The sequence below is a fragment of the Coccinella septempunctata genome, chromosome 5 (assembly GCF_907165205.1).
Source record: "Coccinella septempunctata chromosome 5, icCocSept1.1, whole genome shotgun sequence".
Taxonomy (NCBI): domain Eukaryota; kingdom Metazoa; phylum Arthropoda; class Insecta; order Coleoptera; family Coccinellidae; genus Coccinella; species Coccinella septempunctata.
In genome coordinates this window covers 8,750,441-8,771,426 of record NC_058193.1, presented here as the reverse complement: position 1 = coordinate 8,771,426, position 20,986 = coordinate 8,750,441, and the positions used below count along the sequence as shown (strand labels likewise).

General features: G+C 37.8%; 1 protein-coding gene across 3 annotated transcripts in view; it reads right to left on the bottom strand.

Moving 5' to 3' along the window:
• LOC123314442 (large neutral amino acids transporter small subunit 1) overlaps positions 1-20,986 on the bottom strand; it is a 439,580-nt gene that overhangs the window by 400,952 nt on the left and 17,642 nt on the right. The gene's annotated exons all lie outside the window — the stretch shown is intronic.

Here is a 20,986-nt window from a genome sequence, read left to right as displayed (position 1 = left end):
TTGTACCATTTGCACTGGGTTGTTTCTATTTCAGCCAGGTATACGGAATCTACGGACGGCAACGGTTTAGGTGATGGGTTGTCCGCAGGTGGATTCAGGGACTTTCTCCGGCCCTGCACCTCAACAGCTTCTTGAATTTTCGGTGTTGGTTTGGCAATCAGTCGACCTTCCAGGTAACAGTCCGCGGTACTGAGGTTAATGGAAAAATTGAACCTTCCTAATACGTCCATTCCTAGAATGAGGTCAACTGGTAAATCAGGCACCAACAGAAATTTTACGTCGGTCAAGGAATAATCAGCCAGGTGAACAGCGGTAGTGTAGAGTTTGGGTGTTGTCGTGGGTTGTCCGTTTGCAATTACCACGAAACCATTCTCAACATGTTGTCCGGTGATTCCCTTACTTTCACACTGATCGGATACGGCCTGACTGCAAAAACTCCTGGTCGCTCCTGTATCTATCAGTGCTCGGAAGTGTTTGCCGGCTATTTTGACCTCTATTAACGGTCGGTTATCATTACAGGTGGTCGGTGTCAGTGGAGTCAAGATTCCGGGAGATGTGGTCGACTCCGTCTCCAATCTCCCCTTTAGTTTTCCGAACACGGGCAGTCTCGTGATAGAATGTTCTCCCTCTGACATCGAGAACAGAAGATTTTCGGTGGCCTGCGACATTCTCGACGCATGTGGCCATATCCACCACATCGGAAACACTGTGTCTGGAAGGACACTCTCCTCCTTAATGATGATTGGGTCCGGTCAGCGTGACTATTTTCGGCTTGAGGGTGAGGTGACGGTGTTGAATTTCCGGGTCGACCTTCGGACCTGTCTCCAGAAGTTGGACGGCGTGATTCCTGTTGCCGGACTGTTGACTCTCTGGACCTGGGTGGCCTTGGACGGCTTTCCCCCGGCGGAGAAAGTCGTGTCTGGTTGGCTGGTGTCGGCGGGACTGATTCCCTGTGTTCAGTTGTTTGGTAAACCTGTCCAGAAAAACTCGCCTGATACCGGTTCAGTTGACGGGGAGTGTACGTCAGGTGAGGTTCCTCCACGAAACCTGGTTTTGAGGGTGGCCGGGTGTACTGACTCATCTGCCATTGGACCAGTTCAAAAACTTTTCCTTTACGGAGAAGTTCATCATACGTCTTGGTCTCCTGGAAGGCCAAGGCCTGCTGTGAGGGCGGGATCAACCTTTGTCGGATAAGTCGGATCTGCTCCACTTCGGATGGTTTTGTATAGGTGAGTTTCTGGAATAAGTTCTGCATCCGGGTAACATACAGAAGCAGCTTTTCTTCAGGACCTTGTGTTCGTCTTTTTATTTCCTCCAACAGATTCTCCTCATAGTTAACAGGCAGAAACGCTTCTTTCAGTTGGTTGCTGAAATCCTCCCAGTCCCCGAAAATACCCCTCCTGGGAATAAACCAATCCCTTGCATCTTTTCGTAGTAATTCATAAACAGATTCAAAAACTTGTTCTAGGGACACTTTACGGGATTCAGCCAGCCTCTCCACTTCTTCAAGAAATCCGGTCACACTTCCAGTGCCATCAAAGGAAATGTTCCATTTGTGTACTGGGACAGTCGGTATTGTTGATCGGGACTCCGGTTCTGATCTGGCAGGTGTTGTGATGACTGGTCGGTCAGGATTTATCCAAGGTGCAGGTAAGTGTGGAAAAGACACCCTTCGTGTAGAATTAATCCATCTACCCTGTGTCGGACATTCAGGTGTTGTTGTCTCACAGTCCTGTGACTGTGTGAGAGGTATCGCTGGTAACTGTCGCAGTAATGCTGTACATGTCTGTCTTGTCTCATTCATGACCTGTTCTAATGTTGGATTCCTTACAGGTGTACCAGTATGTGAGACATCGACCGCTACAGGAGGATCGACACCATCTCCCAAGTCGATAAGCGATGGCTCTCGGAGCCCTGAAATCCGTTCCGGTTGGATCGGTGACACACCAGGTGAACTGGGCACCTCCACATCTAAGAGAGACCTCTGATGTCGGTTAGATGGCTGCGGCTGTTCACGATTACTCTTCTGACGCAGCTCCTCCAGTGTCTCCAACGCCTTAGCTGTAGTTGCCTTCATTTGTCCAACTAGTTGTAACTGTGTTGTGTCTGCAGTAACAATAAAGTCCAGCCTTCCTTGTATGTGTATCAATCGGGTGTAAATTCGCGAAAATTCGTTAGCTGCATTCTCATGATTGAAGTTCTGAAGGGATTCCACCAAATCGGTGAGTTCATTTTGGCAAATCTCAATCTCCGAGGCGGGATTCAATGACGTTGGGGGTAATAGAGGTTCATTAGACTGAAGTACTTGTCGTAGTAGACTCCGTTTAGTCATCACAGTACCCGGTATCGATTGTCCTCTCAGTTGTAATTCGTATGTAAGTTCATCACTGAGTAACTGGTTTACATTCATGTTCAACATATTATATTCAACTAAGTCCGATTCAGAACGCACCAATATTTCACACTCGGTATGCCTTTCACAATCCGTTTAAGTTCTAAGTCCAACCCGGTAGGTTAATCGTTAGCCAACCTATTCGCTTAAGTTCGAAGTGGGTATCGGTACATCACACACAAAAAAAAAAAAAAAAAAATAATCAAAGTCAAGTCCCGGTGTATCAGAAAAAAAAAATCTAAGTTCAAGTTCCGGCGCACCAAAATAATCTAAGTCCCGATGTATCACACCAAAAATTTTACAAGTCCAACGTTACTCGAAAAAAAAAAAAAATTTCAATCAGTCCCACTAAAGTCCGAAAATATTCGCGAAATACCGCACACACTCGCAAGTTGTTTCGTATAGTCCGGACAATGTCCCGAAATTCGAATCGCACCAGAACGCACAGGTTAAATTCCAAATAGTTTTTCAAGTTCAATATCCAGAAAATAAATCGCAATAGGTTTCAGAAAAATCAGCAATAATTGGTAAGTTTCAACAGTACAGGTCAAAAGAAAATAAAAGCAGGTAGACAAGTTATCAACAGGGTAATAGGTGATTCACTATTAAACTGATAGGTAAATAAATTCTATTAAATTTTACCAATTGTGACAATAAATTTTCAATGTCCGGAAATTCACTCACTTTCAATACGAAATTGAAACAGTTCAATCCAATAAATCAGAAATAATAAGAAATCGGAAATAATCTTCACTGATATTAAGGCGCAACAACAGTTCAGTTTTCAATAACTCAATAAAGTAATCGGCAAAAGGAATAATCACAAATTAATTAAATTATTTCCAATAGGTTTCAACAATAGGAAAATTTTCAGAATATAGTCTAATTCAATTCACAGTATAACAGTTCAATACAGAGTGGCAGGTAATAAAACACAGATCAAGTTTATTTTTCACAGTTCTCGGTTCAAGAAATAGTTACTCACTGTTCTTAGGTTTTACTCACTGTTTCGGGAAATCACTCACTGTCCGGTTAATGTTTCTCACCTCTGTTGTTTCCTACTAGATTTTGCATTGTCCCTGCTCGGGCGCCATTTTTGTAACGTGCGTTTCTCGGAGAAGCCTTTGATCTCGAGCGCCAGCTATTCTTTTCAATAGGAAGAATAGCAAACCTACCAGAGTAGCTGCTAGCCGGAGACAGAGCTCGATGTTGTCTAGGGTGGTAGCGACAACGAAGAAGTCAAAATCGAATTATGTAAAAGTTTATTCACACGTTCGGAAACTAATTATATGTACAAGGGAGATATGTGTGATATAAAATATGAGTGATTCTATCAGTGAAAATACATTCGGGAAATCTTATCCGGTCACGAGCACTTTATGAAATTTATACCGGGTGTAGTGAAAAATTAACGGTTCAATAAAAATGCGCCAACCAGAACTGACGAATGCTAAGGACTTGCTATACGGTATCGGTATGTAGTTGTATTTCTCCGGAAATGAAACACAATAAGGGCGGATCTGTTCGAGACTTTTATTCGCTGCCCCAAGGGTTATAACACGCCATGACTGACAGCGAAGAAAATGTCTATTTTTAACGCAACTACGGGATTTCACTGACTACGTGCGGTATCTCTTATTCTCTGCCCCAAGGGTTATAGCACGCCATGACTGACAGAAAAGAAGAGATTTCGGATTTAACACTTATGACGCGGAACGCGGACAGGGGGGGGTTGACGGAACTTTCCCTTCAGTACCCCAAGGGCTAGGGCGGATCTGTTCGAGACTTTTATTCGCTGCCCCAAGGGTTATAACACGCCATGACTGACACCGAAGAAAATGTCTATTTTTAGCACAACTACGGGATTTCACTGACTACGTGCGGTATCTCTTATTCTCTGCCCCAAGGGTTATAGCACGCCATGACTGACAGAAAAGGAGAGATTTCGGATTTAACACTTATGACGCGGAACGCGGACAGGGTAAAGAACGATAAAATACAACAGAAAACGATACAGTACAGCAGTGTCAAAGTTAAGGAAGTAACGGCGTAGGTCTAACAAAGAAACTGAACGGTACAGACGGGGACCTACCTCCTTTGTTTCAAGCACTCGAAACTCAATATGATGATATGATGATTATTCTTCAACGGCGAAAGAAATACCGAAAATTAACTGAATCTATGAAAGAAGTCACCACGTTAGAAAGCGAAAAATCGAAAATACTGAAGCGAAGTGAAAGCACTGAAGTAAAATTCAAAAGTCGAAAAGTCAGCCGAAGAACTGAAGTAACAGTCGAAAAGTGACCGTCGCGGGGGAAAATTTGCTTTTATAGGCATATCCCCTCTCACGGTAAAAATCTGAAAATTCCAGAATGCGACAAGAATGAAAAACGTCGTCAGCTCTGGTTTATCGCATATCAACAGATGAAAAACGTCGAAATCTTCAGCGGCATGTAAGAAAAACAACGTGAAATACAGATAAGCGGTTTTTTACATTTACTCTGCCTATCGGAATGAACGTACGGAATATTCGAGAATTAAAATATTTTCAAAGACGGAAATTTAAAACGACAGAAATGCACTAAGATGAACTCCAATTTTCCTCAGAAAACTGGACTTCATCACAAGATCTAATTTTTTAAAAAACTTTCAACGTTGTTTCAGGAAGACGCGGAATATTGGCTACGACAGATGACGTCGTTGTTGGCATGTGACATAGAAATTTTGACGTTCGTCGAGTTCGTGTTCATCTGTCGCCGCCACTAGTCTTTGTCAGGGGTGTACTCTACTATATCAGGAAATTCCGTATCGATTGATCAATGAAGGTTAAAAACACAAAATATACAAAAACATACAGAAATATGCAAGGATATGTAAAAAACATCTCAACTATACGGTGTAAATCACAGACTCATCAATAAAACTTCAGTAACGGTACTATTTTAGTTGAATTCCTGCCATCTATTTAGTCATCTATTAAGTTGCTGTAGATGATACTTAAGTGTTCAACGTCTTCTCGGTGGTTTACGGTGTTGTTGCGTCTGATCTGTATAATCTCGCTTATGTTCCTTCTGTATCCGTTCTTCTCTCTATCTAGGATCTCTACGTTATCAAAATCAAACTTGTGGCCGGTAGTCATCTGGTGGTGTGTAACCGCTGTTTTGTTGTAGTTGGCCACGTCTTCACAGTCCCTCTTATGTTGTCTTATCCTTTCCTTCAGGTATTGTTTAGTCTGACCCACGTAGCACTTGTGACAGTTTTGGCAGGCTATCTTGTATACTACTTCAGATTCAAGCGTACTGGGTGTTTTGTGCTTGAGTTGAGTAGAAAATCTTTTAGTAGTACTTAAATTGTAGTAGGCGCATCCACTTTTTAGATTTTTGAATAGTCTGCTAACACGATGGGATAGGTGTGGTATATACGGGAACTTAAACCTTGAGATCACATTGTTGGGAGTGTTGTGGTCGTTGTCAGTCATATTTTGAGTGTGTGCCCTTATCGTTCTATTTATTATGTATGTTGGGTAGTTGTTTTGGGTTAGAATCTTTCTCATTTTTTCTAAATTGGCCTCGTGGAACTTGGTGTGGCTGAGATTTAATGACCTCCTTATGAGGTTGTTCATTATGTTGTTCTTTTGCTGCATACTATGGTTACTATAGAAGTTGATGCATCTGTTGACACTCACTGGTTTGGTATACCAGTCGGTTATCAATTTTGGTCCTTCTCTAATTATTAACAGGTCGAGGAAAGGTATACACATGTTTTTTTCTTCTTCGAGAGTGAACTGGATTTTTGGTGATATGAGTTGAAGACTCATATCACCCACCTGTCATAGTGTGTTGTACCATGTTGGAAGGAACTAGTACTAGTGTGTCGTCAACAAATAGTTTGAGGAGTGGGGTGTCAAAACCTAATTTGTCCAGGGCATAGTAAAATGCTTCGTTCATTACTAGTTCGGCGAATGCTTGGCTGGCTAGGGAACCCATGGCGGTGCCGTCGAGCTGCTTGTAGAACTGGCTCTCGTAGACAAAATATCCAGTGTCGAAACACAGGCTGACCAGTTCTAGGAATCTTTTCTTATTTAAGTCCGTGGGGCATCTTATGTATGGCCATCTCTTTTTAATGATGGAAAGCACAAGTTCTTTTGGGACGTTAGTGAATAAAGATGTTACATCTAGCGATATGAGGATATAGCCTGGTGGGACTTCTATATCCCTTAAGGTTGAGGCTAGTGAAAAAGAATCTTTGACGCTGAATATTGAGCTAGATAGCGTTGCCCTCAGAATCTCGTGTACGTGTTTGCCTATGTTGTAAGTGGGGGACTTAATGCAGCTAACGATGGGTCTCAAGCTGAGGGTGCTCTTGTGGACTTTACGTAGGCAGTATAATTTAGGTGCTATGCTGTGTTTGTATTCAGTCTCTGTTATATAGTTTTCATCTCTAAGTGTTTTGATGTACTTGTTGGTGTGTCTCTGGATTTTTGGAGTTGGGTCTGATTGTAGTCTTTCGTAGGTATTCTCATCACTCAACATCTTCTCTACTTCGGATTGATATTCCTCTTTGTACATAAGTACTGTTGCACCACCTTTGTCTGCTCTACTAATGGTGATGTCTTGGTGTTTTCGTATGAATTTGGTTGTCTCCTTCAAATATTTGTCCATTGTGTTATTTCTTCTTGTGTGTCTCTCTCTTTTTTTATAATTACTGACAATGTTGACGGATTTGGATCTATATGTGTTTTTCTCCTCTTCGGTTATTGGTTGAACTTTAATGAAGCTCTCTATGTCTTTTATGATGGTTTCTTTGGGTGGAAGGCCAAATTTGGGGCCTAATCCAAGTATCGTCTTCACTTCATTAGGTATAGTAATATTCGTGTAGTTGGCTATGTATTTGTCACATGTTGTGATGGGCAGAGGGGGAATCTGTTGGTTCTTGAGAGTCTTGAGCTTGTTGACATTTTTGGATTTTATGTTACTGAATTCTCTTCTGAATCTGGTGTTAGCTATGTCAACAAGTGTTTCGTATGTTGAGTTATCGATTGTAGTGGTAAGCTGGTCTCGGAGTCTTTGTATTCTCCCTTCCAACTGTCTGATCTTCCAGACGGTTATCCTGATCTCAACGTTTAGGACTGATTTTCGGAACGTCCTCATGATCAGATCTACTGTACTCCTGTATGGATGTTCGTCGATTTGTAGTGATAGAATTTGTTTTATGTTGTTTATTATGTGGTTTGGGAATACACGATTGCTACGGCAGCCTAACAGGAATATTCTTCGGTTGTATAGTGATGCCAGTTTTATCCGTGATGTCAAAAATAATTTGCACGTATTACACACATGTGTGCCCATTTGATCTCTTATCGTCTGGAAGAAACCCCTGGCTTGATTAATTGTTCTTAGGTTATCGTCCATTTAGTTAGATGAAATGAAAGAATATTGGGATTCTTGGACTAATTTTCTTTATTGTTCTTCAATACAATGCCGACGTTTCGAAACGTTGGGTTCCCCAGCCAGCCAAGCATTCGCCGAACTAGTAATGAACGAAGCATTTTACTATGCCCTGGACAAATTAGGTTTTGACACCCCACTCCTCAAACTATTTGTTGACGACACACTAGTACTAGTTCCTTCCAACATGGTACAACACACTATGACAGTCTTCAACTCATATCACCCAAAAATCCAGTTCACTCTCGAAGAAGAAAAAAACATGTGTATACCTTTCCTCGACCTGTTAATAATTAGAGAAGGACCAAAATTGATAACCGACTGGTATACCAAACCAGTGAGTGTCAACAGATGCATCAACTTCTATAGTAACCATAGTATGCAGCAAAAGAACAACATAATGAACAACCTCATAAGGAGGTCATTAAATCTCAGCCACACCAAGTTCCACGAGACCAATTTAGAAAAAGTGAGAAAGATTCTAACCCAAAACAACTACCCAACATACATAATAAATAGAACGATAAGGGCACACACTCAAAATATGACTGACAACGACCACAACACTTCCAACAATGTGATCTAAAGGTTTAAGTTCCCGTATATACCACACCTATCCCATCGTGTTAGCAGACTATTCAAAAATCTAAAAAGTGGATGCGCCTACTACAATTTAAGTACTACTAAAAGATTTTTTACTCAACTCAAGCACAAAACACCCAGTAAGCTTGAATCTGAAGTAGTATACAAGATAGCCCGCCAAAACTGTCACAAGTGCTACGTGGGTCAGACTAAACAATACCTGAAGGAAAGGATAAGACAACATAAGAGGGACTGTGAAGACGTGGCCAACTACAACAAAACAGCGGTTACACACCACCAGATGACTACCGGCCACAAGTTTGATTTTGATAACGTAGAGATCCTAGATAGAGAGAAGAACGGATACAGAAGGAACATTAGCGAGATTATACAGATCAGACGCAACAACACCGTAAACGTACGGCAACTTAATAGATGACTAAATAGATTACAGGAATTCAACTAAAATAGTACCGTTACTGAAGTTTTATTGATGAGTCTGTGATTGACACCGTATAGTTGAGATGTTTTTTACATATCCTTGCATATTTCTGTATGTTTTTGTATATTTTGTGTTTTTAACCTTCATTGATCAATCGATACGGAATTTCCTGATATAGTAGAGTACACCCCTGACAAAAAATAGTGGCGGCGACAGATGAACACGAACTCGACGAACGTCAAAATTTCTATGTCACATGCCAACAACGACGTCATCTGTCGTAGCCAATATTCCGCGTCTTCCTGAAACAACGTTGAAAGTTTTTTAAAAAATTAGATCTCTTCGAAATATGAAACCAAACTTAAATTTATATCGACGATATTGTTCAGAATACTAGGTAATTGTGTGTCCGTGAACTTAGCACCCACTTTTTCGAAAATGAAGAAATTTTTTTTGCATTCGTTAGTAACTCGTAAGTAACTATTTGTAACACCAAAATTTTCGTTTGTACCTTAAAGATACTGGTAGAAAAACACCGCATTCCGCTGGGTGCTAACTTCACGGGCACCCACTGTTCGATTTTTCGCGAAAAATAAAATACACTTGGGAAGTCCATCGTTAGTAACTATTTGTAACACAAAAATTTTCGTTTGTAACCTAACCTATGATGAAAAAATGACACCCCCAAAATGCGAAGTTAGCACCCACATTTTCGAAAATGAAGATAATTTTTTTGTATTCGTTTGTAAATCGTTAGTAACTATTTGTAACACAAAAATTTTCGTTTGTAACCTAACCTATGATTAGAGAATGACACCCCCAAAATTCGAAGTTAGCACCCACTTTTCGAAAATAACGAAAATTTTGCGAAAAATAAAGTACAGTTGGGAAGTTCATCGTTAGTAACTACTCGTAACACACAAATTTTTGTTTGTAACCTCACCTATAACGGAAAAATGACACCCTCAAGATGCGAAGTTAGCACCCACATTTTCGAAAATGAGGATAATTTTTTTTGCATTCGTTTGTAACTCGTTAGTAACTATTTATAACACGAAAATTTCAGTTTGTAACCTAACCTATGATGAAAAAATTACACCCCCAAAATGCGAAGTTTGCACACACTTTTTCGAAAATGAAGGCAATTTTTTCTGCATTCTTTCCTAGCTCGTTAATAACTATTTGTAACACGAAAATTTTAGTTTGTAACCTAACCTATGATGAAAAAATTACACCTCCAAAATGCGAAGTTAGCACACACTTTTTCGAAAATGAAGGCAATTTTTTTTGCATTCTTTCGTAGCTCGTTAGTAACTATTTGTAACACGAAAATTTTCATTTGTACTTCAAAGATAATGCCAGAAAAACACCGCATTCCACTGGGTGCTTACTTACTTATTAGAATATAGTTGGAAGTCCATCGTTAGTAACTATTTGTAACAACGTTTGTAACCTATATGTTAAATGCGAAGTTAGCAAATACACATTTTTGGGAAAATCTCCATTTGCTCTTTGTTTCCAATAGATGAACGTCATTAGTAACTTTTTTTATTTGTACAATTTCGTTTGTAACCTCAGCTATGATGAGAAATTGACACCCCCCCCCAATACTCGAAGTTAGCGCCCACTCTTTCGAAAATAAAGATAATTTTTTTTATATTCGTTTGTAAATCGTTAGTAACTATTTGTAACAAAAAAATGTTCGTATTATAACTCAAAGATAGTGCTGGAAAAACAACGCATTTCGCTGGGAGCGTGTTTGTAAAACAGAATTTTTTATTTGTAACCTTATATGCAATAAACTAAATAGCACCAATAAAATGCAAATTTAGCACATACACATTTTGGAAAATACTGAATAACTTTATTGCTTTCGATAATACTTCATCTGTTGATATTCGTGAAACAAATTTTAAAGTAATGTATGGTAGATATAACTTTCGGGTATAATCATTGCATTAATAGGTTATATCACACATTCAGTTTCTCAAAAATCTCAAAACTTTCAGAATTTCTCAATAAATATATATGTAGTTACAGAGGAAGTACTAATTTTACGGAAGCAATACACTAATTCAGAATTCTCCAGAATGTGTATATGCTAATTTTGCACTTTAGGGGTGTTGTCAATCGAAGAGTAGGTTAATAATGAAAAATTATGTGTGTCGAACATTTAGTAACAGGGTACTAACGAGTTACAAACGAATGCAAAAAAAAATTAATAGTAACTTACGATGAACTTTTCAACCGTACTTTATTTTTCGTGAAAAATCGAACAGTGGCCTTGAACTTAGCACCCAGCGAAATGCGGTGTTTTTCTACCAGTATCTTTGAGGTACAAACGGAAATTTTTTTGTTACAAATAGTTACTAATGAGTTACGAACGAATGCAGAACGAATTTTCTTAGTTTTCGAAAAAGTGGGTGTTAATTTCGCATTTTGGAGTTGTCATTTTCCCATCATAGATTAGGTCACAAACGAAAATTTTTGTGTTACAAATAATTACTAACGAATTACAAATGAATGCAAAAAAAATTATCTTTATTTTCGAAAATGTGGGTGCTTCGCATTTTGAGGGTGTCATTATCCCGTTATAGGTGAGGTTACAAACAAAACTTTGTGTGTTACGAGTCGTTACAAACGATGAACTTTCCAACTGTACTTTATTTTTCGAGAAAAATCGAACAGTTGGTGCCCGTGAAGTTAGCACTCAGCGGAATACGGTGTTATTCTACCAGTATCTTTGAGGTACAAACGGAAATTTTTTTGTTACAAATAGTTACTAATGAGTTACGAACGAATTTTCTTAGTTTTCGAAAAAGTGGGTGTTAATTTCGCATTTTGGAGTTGTCATTTTTCCATCAAAGGTTAGGTTACAAACGAAAATGTTTGTGTTACAAATAGTTACTAACGAGTTACAAACGAATTCAAACAAAATTATCTTCATTTTCGAAAATGTGGGTGCTAACTTCACATTTTGGGGGAATCATTTTCTCATCATAGGTTAGGTTACAAACGAAAATTTGTGTGTTACGAGTCGTTACTAACGATGAACTTCCCAACTGTACTTTATTTTTCGCAAAATTTTCGTCATTTTCGAAAATGTGGGTGCTAACTTCGCATTTTGGGGGTGTCATTTTCTCATCATAGATTTAATTTTTGTGAACCTCTGTAATTGGGATTTCCTGTAGAGGTTCCTGTTCGAATAAATAAATAAATGAATAAATAAAAAAAATGCGAATATAAAATACAAAAAATAACAAAAGATAGCATAGAAACAAAAACAAAATAAACAAAAATTTTATATGATCTGTGATAAATTCCCTGAAAAATAAAAAATTGCTGACTTGATCAAATTACCCTTCGATGAATAAAATATATCTTGGCCAACACAAAATGAATTGAAGTTCTCACACATTTTTTTGATAGGTGCCTTTTGCAGAATGTTCGTTCGAGCTCTTTCTGGCTTGAAAACCAGGATAGTTCTTGAGTTCAAACGCTAAAGTTGACTTTCGACAATATTTCAGAACAATCAATATTATAATGCACCACATTGAAAAGGAATGATAAAGAAGCAATAACGTTCCTCATTTCTAAACTCAAATATCCAGTTCGCTCACACAAGATTTCACCGTCACATCCTTGTGGTGAATACATTCCATCAATCTTAAATAGAAGGAACTTCATAAATCTTCTCTGAACACTCTCAATTTTTTTCTTATGGCACCCATATATAGGACTCCACACCACACTTGCATATTCTAACTTTGAACGAATAACTGCATTATACAAGATTTTAAGACAATTCATCTCGGTGAAATCCCTACAATTCCTAATCATGAACCCATACAGCTTAGCAGCATCCAAAACTACCCGTGAAATGTGCTCAACAAACGACAGCTCCGTATCAAACAAAACGCCCAAATCTCTCAAAACAGTATACCTTTCAAGTCTTTTACCGTTTCATTCATAATCGTAGGAATATATTTCAGTTCTTCTGGAGAAAGTCATAATCTTGCATTTGTCAACGTTCAATCTCAATCTGTTCTGCTCACACCAACCCAACACCAACATCAACTGGACCTGAAGGTTGACGCAATCGATGAAGTTCCTTATGACAGAAAACAGTTTCAAGTCATCAGCGAAACAAAGCCTTCCGCAAAGAATCAATTCGAGTAAATCATTTATGAACAAAATGAATAAAAGTGGTCCAAGATTTGATCCCTGCGGTATACCGGAAGATGGAAAGTAACTGACAGAACTGTATCCATTATAACTGACAAAATGATCACGTTGGGACAGATATGAATCCAACAGTCTAATTGCTCCCTCGTCCAATCCGTAATTGCTCAACTTGTGCAACAGAATATCATGCTGAACTCTGTCGAAAGCCTTAGCAAAATCAGTACAGATAACGTCAACCTGGCCAATCTGATCCAATACCTCTGAAACAAAGTGTGTGAAAGTAACAAGATTTGTAACTGTTGATCTCTTACGAACAAAAACATGTTGAAAAGGGATATAACAGACTGCAAAGAAATAAGAATTCGATTATATAACCCAATTTCGAAAACCTTAGAAAAATTACTCAAAATGGAGATGGGCCTGTAATTTTTCACCATAGATAGATCCAGACTTGAAAACAGCACATACTTTGGTCTTCTTCCAATAATCAGGAAACTGTCCAGTAGATACGGACAATTCAAATATGAACTTAAATGGCCTGATCCAAGATTCGGCACAATTCTTAATAAGGAACGCAGGAATTCCATCCATACCAGAAGTCATTTTATTTTTCAAACTGTTAATGGCATTATAGATCTCATCATCCTCAATTTCCTCGAAAGAAATAATGTTTTCAACAGAAACTCCAGCAGGAATGAAGGGCTCATCAAGACTAGAATAAACAGTCTTGAAGAAGTTTGAGAAAGCATCAACAATCTCCTGCGGTTCGCTGAGGTTCATGCCCTCAAAGCTCATTCGATCTGGAATTCTAGAAACTCGTGCCTTAGAGTGAACAAAAGACCAAAACATTTTATCATCAGTATAAATCATCGATTGAACATTCTGCAAGTAATTCTCATACGAGGCTGTAATGTGTTGCTTTCTTAATCTTCTCAATCTACGAAACTCAACAATATCTGATTCCCTACGAAACTTCTCACACTTTGTTCTTCATTTAGCTTTTGTTTTCACATTTTTTATTATATCTGCATCAAACCAAGGTGGATATTTATGACTAAAACTTTTATATGTCGGTACATGCTTATCAAGTAATTCATAAAATCTCATATAAAATCTTTCAACAGCTAAGTCTAACATCTACGAAGGTATCTAGAAATGACCAATACAGAGATGATAAATCAGAAAACAACAAGTGATAGTTACCTTTTTTGAAGTTATATACTTTTCCTGAATTATTAGGTACAAACTTTTTGACTTTGATGAAGATATTTAATCAAGTTGCATTCACGACCCTGTATGTAATCCAAGAAGAGATGACAGGTTTTGAGGTCTAATTATGAAGAAAACCAATTATGTATAGGCCGACGTTTCGTTTATTTTTATAAACATCCTCAGGGCACTGGAAAAAATAACAGAGAGCTTCGTGTTATGACTCAACCGAAATAAGAAACCTGCAGGCAAAATTACAAGGACAATAATTTAACAAATGGACTAACAGTATTACAAAAAATTTCAAAAAACCGACGTTGAAATTAAATAAAAAATCATGTACACACAAGTCAACCAAATATGAGGTGTATAAACGGTAAAATAACAATAAACCACAAATAAATTACTCACAATACTATATGATTTTCTTTGTCAAAAAATACTCACTTGACATAAATGTATTTATTATCCGGCAAGCTAACGAGAGTGAATGAGGAAACTGACATGAACCAATGCATAACTAGGGTGACAATATGTTTACAATTTCTTCATCATGGATATAAGAGAATAATATGCTGTATTCAAGTTTTCAATGTCAGTTCTTCTATTAACAACATTAGAGTCATTCTTAATTTCAATCATCTCGTGTAACAGTCTCTTTCTTAAATTTGTTTGCTTGCCAAGGACCTCCGCTTCATTAAAATTAAAAACATGTAAAAAATCTCTACTATGTTCTGCCAGAGCCGTACAGCCTTCTTTAGATTTCATTGGGCTATTTACCATATCTCTATTGTGTTCAGATAGTCGAGTTTTTAAGTAACGTCCCGTCTGTCCTATATAAGTCTTTGTGCAGTTGGAACAAGGAATCCTGTATATTACGTTAGTCAAGAATTCCTTCGGTGTCCTAGTTTTCAGTACCGAATAAAATCGCTGTCCCACAGTATTCTCAGGTTTTCGAACAATATCAATTTCATCCGTTTTAAGCACCCTCCGAATCTCCTCAGAAACATTCTCGATATATGGTATTTTATAAAAAATTTTGTTACCCCATTAGTTCGTGTGTTAGAGCGAGAATTTACATTGTAAAGAATCTTTCTTATCAGACTTGATGGATAATCATTCGCTTTTAGAATATCAGTTACCTTTTTTAAATTTTCTTCATGGAACCTCGGATGAGATAGGTTAAGTGCTCTACGTTTTAATTTATCCACAATATTAAGCTTCTGAGAGAAACTACGTTGAGAATTAAAATTAAGGACGCGGTTTGAGGATGATGGCTTACTATACCAGTTGTACTCAAGATGACCCTCGTGTCTAATCATTAGGGTATCAAGAAATGGGATCTGTCCACAGCTTTCAACTTCAACAGTGAACTGTAATCTTGGATGTATGGAATTGAAAGCAGTTAAAATTTCATCTATCCTATCATTGGGTATGGATGTAATTATGTCGTCAACATACCTTTTAAAGAATAAAACACGGAAGGATAGAGCACCAAGGGCTCTCCCCTGTATATATGACAAAACGATGTCCGCTATAATAGGTGCCATGCCATATGGGTAATTACCCATACCTATTCCAAAAATTTGCCTATAAAAACTACCATCGAATTCAAAATAGCTGTTGTCAACACAAAACGAGAACAGCCTAACAAACTCGTCAAGTTCAAGCTGTGTATGCGGTCGGATCATTGACCAACGTTGTTTTATGAGGTCTATACATAAATCAACCGGTATATTTGTAAAAAGTGACTTGGCATCTAAAGAAACCAATCTATACTCTTCTGGTCTAGGTGTACCAGATAACTCATTAACAATTTCAAAAGAATTTACGACATGTTTCTCATCCCTTAGGAAAGCATTAGATAGTAACTGCGATAAAAACTTGCTTAAATTATATAATGGGGAGCCAACAAAGCTAACAATCGGTCGAAGGGGGAAGTTTTCTTTATGTATTTTTGGTAAGAAATATATTTTGGGACTAACTCCACTATTACGTCTAAGGAAACTATAAGTCTGCTGGTCAATATGAGATGTCTTATATAATCTAGAGACAATCTTGTTCAACTTGTTCTGTTCCCCTATGGTTGGATCTGAAGTTAACATCACATAAGTCTGCGCATCATTGAGCAACTCCAATGCTTTATATTTATAATCAACCCTATTCATAGCTACAGTAGAGATTCCCTTGTCTGACTTCAGAATCAAAACATCATCGTGAGATAGAAGGAATTGTTTAGCCTTCTTAACATTTTTCAACAGAAAGTCATTGTTGTTGGTTCTATTATTTTTTATGTGATGAATGTGATTGTTTATTATATTAATGACCTTATTCCTTTTTTCATTTACAATGTTATCGTTTGTGTTCCGTGTAGACAAAATATATTCAACATCGATAACAAGTTGCTTAAGTGGAAAGTTACCTATATTATATGGTAAATTGAATTTATTACCTAAACCTAAAATACTCTGGGCATCAAATGGAAACTCTACATCACTAAGATTGACAAAACACTTATCATGAATATTTGTTGATGTTCTCAATTCATGAACACATTTTAGAGCCAATAATTTTCGAATTTTTTACATGTTTTTAATTTTAATGAAGCGTAGGTCCTTGGCAAGCAAACAAATTTAAGAAAGAGACTGTTACACGAGATGATTGAAATTAAGAATGACTCTAATGTTGTTAATAGAAGAATTGACATTGAAAACTTGAATACAGCATATTATTCTCTTATATCCATGATGAAGAAATTGTAAACATAGTGTCACCCTTGTTACGCATTGGTTCATGTCAGTTTCCTCATTCACTCTCGTTAGCTTGCCGGATAATAAATACATTTATGTCAAGTGAGTTGGTTCATTGTTGTGTTACTGTGGCGTATTTTTTGACAAAGAAAATCATATAGTATTGTAAGTAATTTATTTATGGTTTATTGTTATTTTACCGTTTATACACCTCATATTTTGTTGACTTGTGTGTACATAATTTCTTATTTAATTTTAACTTCGGTTTTTTGAAATTTTTTGATTGTTTTTGTAATACTGTTAGTCCATTTGTTAAATTATCGTCCTTGTAATTTTGCCTGCAGGTTTCTTATTTCGGTTGAGTCATAACACGAAGCTCTCTGTTATTTTTTTTAGTGCCCTGAGGATGTTTATAAAAATAAACGAAACGTCGGCCTATACATAATTGGTTTTCTTCATAATTAGACCTCAAAACCTGTCATCTCTTCTTGGATAAAGATATTTGGTAAAACAATATTCCGGGCAGGATGATGTATATCCGCCGGTACAAAAGGCAAATCCTCATGGCAAACAATACAATCTGAATGGGCAAATATGAGATCAAGGGTTTTATGGTTTGCAGTATTAACATAATTATACTGGCCAAAATTACAACTATTCATAAGTGATAACAAGGACATAGATTTGCTATCTGAAATATTATCCTCGGTAAAATTGGGAGCATTGAAGTCACCCATAAAGTATACACCATTCCCTGTGACGAAATATTCCATCTTACAAAGGTACTCACAAAAGTGTTCAAAATCCACTGTCGATAATTTATCCGGAATATATACAATCCAAAAATATACAATTTTATATGAAAGCTGCACCCTCACCAACATAAAGTCAATCATTGGAAATGCAATATCAATGGCTGATGAATCCAGAACCTGGGATTTTAAAGAACCTTTAATAGCAAGCAGCACGCCACCTCCTCTAGTTTTATTAATCAAGTCGAACTTACGATCCCTTCTCTAAACTTCATATTCAGCCGGAAACAATTCAGCACTTCTGACGTCATCGTGTAACCAAGTCTCAGTCGAGGCAATCACATCAAACTCACACTCACAAACCAACGAATTTCGCTGTTCAAACCACGCACATTCTGGTAGTAGCAACGTAGATCTTTACACTGAGAACTGTTGGAGTCATTCAGTTTAAACAGTCCACAATCTTAGGCACCATTACGGTGCTTTATCTTGCACTTCTGCTCACCTCCGGAGTTTCGTTCAGCAACCTCCTGTCTGAGCTTTTTGAAATGAGCAATCTGACGAGGAGTACGATCAAAAGAAACTTGCACATTTTTGAATTTACTCTCCTTCAATTTACCTGCCCTTCGAATCACCTGAACCACCTTATTCTCATCCCTGAGGACCAGTTTAATAGGACGAGTTTTACCAGCCCCCTGTCGACCAAGTCTCATAGGCTTGATATTCTGTACTTGAAATTGAGGATCCAAGATTTGTACAATCTCACGAACTATTTCGATGTCACTGGAACCAGCTGCAGTTGAACTATTACTCGTCTCAGGCACGTTGAAAACCATCAGATTTCGCTTACGGCGACTTCTTTCATTTATCTCTTCAATAACTTCCTCGTAATCGCACTCGTTTTTAACCTCCGCTTTGGAGTTGTCTGCCTTCAGTGCTCTAATATCAGCCTGAAGCTCTATGATCAAAGCTCTCAGGTCTCTTATCTGGGAACCCACCTCCCTGCAGCCAGAGCATGTCCAATCATATCCTTTATCGGGATTGTTTAGGATGACAACTTCTTGAGCTGTGATTCCAACACAACTATAACGAAATTTTTTGCAGCATATTGAACACTGAATCATAAGATTGTGTTTATATGACTTATTGCAACAGGCACAATTGGAGTTAGAAGGCATCTTCTCTCAACGTGATACGATGAAATAATTGAGGCAGGAAAAGATGAGCTGACCCAGAGAATATCACGTCCTTTAGACGTCCACCGATTCGTCTATCTACCTACTACAGATGTGATATCGAACACAACGACACCCACAAAAACAAAGATGTTATCGGTGTTTAATTGGAAATTTGAGTGCAAATATCGAGATACAACGTTGGCAATATCAAAAATCATCTTATTCTTAAATGGACACACAACGACACACCCCCACGACATCAATGCGCATGACCGAACACGTGACATCTGTCAAACTAAGAATGACAATTCACTTCCGGTGTAGAACCGGTATCGATTATACTACTAAATTCCTCTTGCCTTGCAACTTCCTTCAATTCTTTTGACTTTCATTAGTGCAGGATGATTTTTGTTGACGAATTTATCATTCTCGTAATCATCCGTTAATTCCTTCGAGATATACCCATTCCCAACCACTGCATCATATGCATTTCATCTTCGGGTTAATTTTTTTGAAATCTACAACTGATGTAAGGTATTCAACCTTCAGCCAAAGGAGATAATCAACATTAACTCTCCTGAAGCTAATGCATATATTGTGTCAATAATTCCATTTTGATATCTGATATCTGCATTTGCATTTTCCATGCAAATAACTAGATTTGGTATGCCCTCAGTCAGTTCGTTTAAACGTCAATTACTTTCGTCACAAAATACGTAATTTCTGAGATTGCTTCGTAGAACGGACAACATAGCGCTGATTTCTTCTTCTTCTTCCTTTCACTATGTCCACGGCTGCTAAGACCATTCAGACAAATTTCCACATCATCCGAATGAGCCTGCTGCTAAGTAGATATTGGTAATTCCAATACTCAATCGGATTTTATATGTAAATTTTTATAAAGAACTTTTTTTTTGGTCTGAATAAGAGGTAGTGATGATAAGAAATGAAGGACTGACACATAAGAAACAAAAAATTAGTTAACTTGCTATTCCATTTTCATAATTGATAGTTTGTACATGAAAGAAAACCAATCAAAACTTTAATAGTGGAAGTTTCGTTACGAAAAAAGCATCATATATATTAATTGGAAGGGAGTCATTTCTCCTCAATGAAACTAGGTCAAAATATAATTTTTTAATGTTATCCATATTATTTTCACATGATGAAAATATATGGAAAAGATCTCCTAACTCTCCACAAGTACAATTTGCTGATTATGACAAGCGTCATAACCGAACATTTTCGTACTATACAGAGTGGAATGTGTCAAATTTCCATGGCCAACCGAGTGCTAAAATAAAAGTGAATTGAGCACAAGTTGTGTTTTTCGCTATTTTAAAATTTGAAAATGGTGAAAGGTCCTGTCATATTTGTCTATGTGCATAATATTCAGAGGGTTAACACGTATGTGAAAGTGGTTCCTCAATTTGCAAGATTATTCAGTGCGAATATTTGTGTTTTCTCTGTCAGTTTGCTTCTATGCTATTATTGTGCTTTCGAGGTAGGAAATTTTCACTTGGAAAGCCCTATTACTGTGGTTTCAGTTTTGTTTTTGGTTTTTTATTTGTTTTGGAGTTCCATCTCTGTTGATACTAGTGCGCACATCAGTTGCATCGATCACCCCCACCATTCCCACCTGTGCGTTGAGCGTTGACCACCGTTGAGTTTATCTCGCTTCTCTGTTCTCTCAGTAATTCATATGACTCTGAGAGGGACGTGCGGCGTTTAATTAGGGGATACTTTCCGTGTTGCTACGTAATTTTTACGCTTCTAATCGCTGAACTGCAGATTACCTCCCTTCTCCGTTTCTTGTTCCTTACCTTTGTTGCTTACCTTTTTCTTCAGTGGCCCACCCTGTCTGTGTTGAAGCCTCTCTTATCGGCCCAAGAGAGTGAAATTCTTTGATCTCCTATTCCCCTCCTGCAAAAAACATCTGCTGTGTACACTTTATACTTTGGGCAGTTAAAATTGCCAAGTGTCATATATGCTCGAAACAAACTTCCTCTACTCGTTATCTGGGCTGCTCTGAGTGTGGAAAATCCTTCC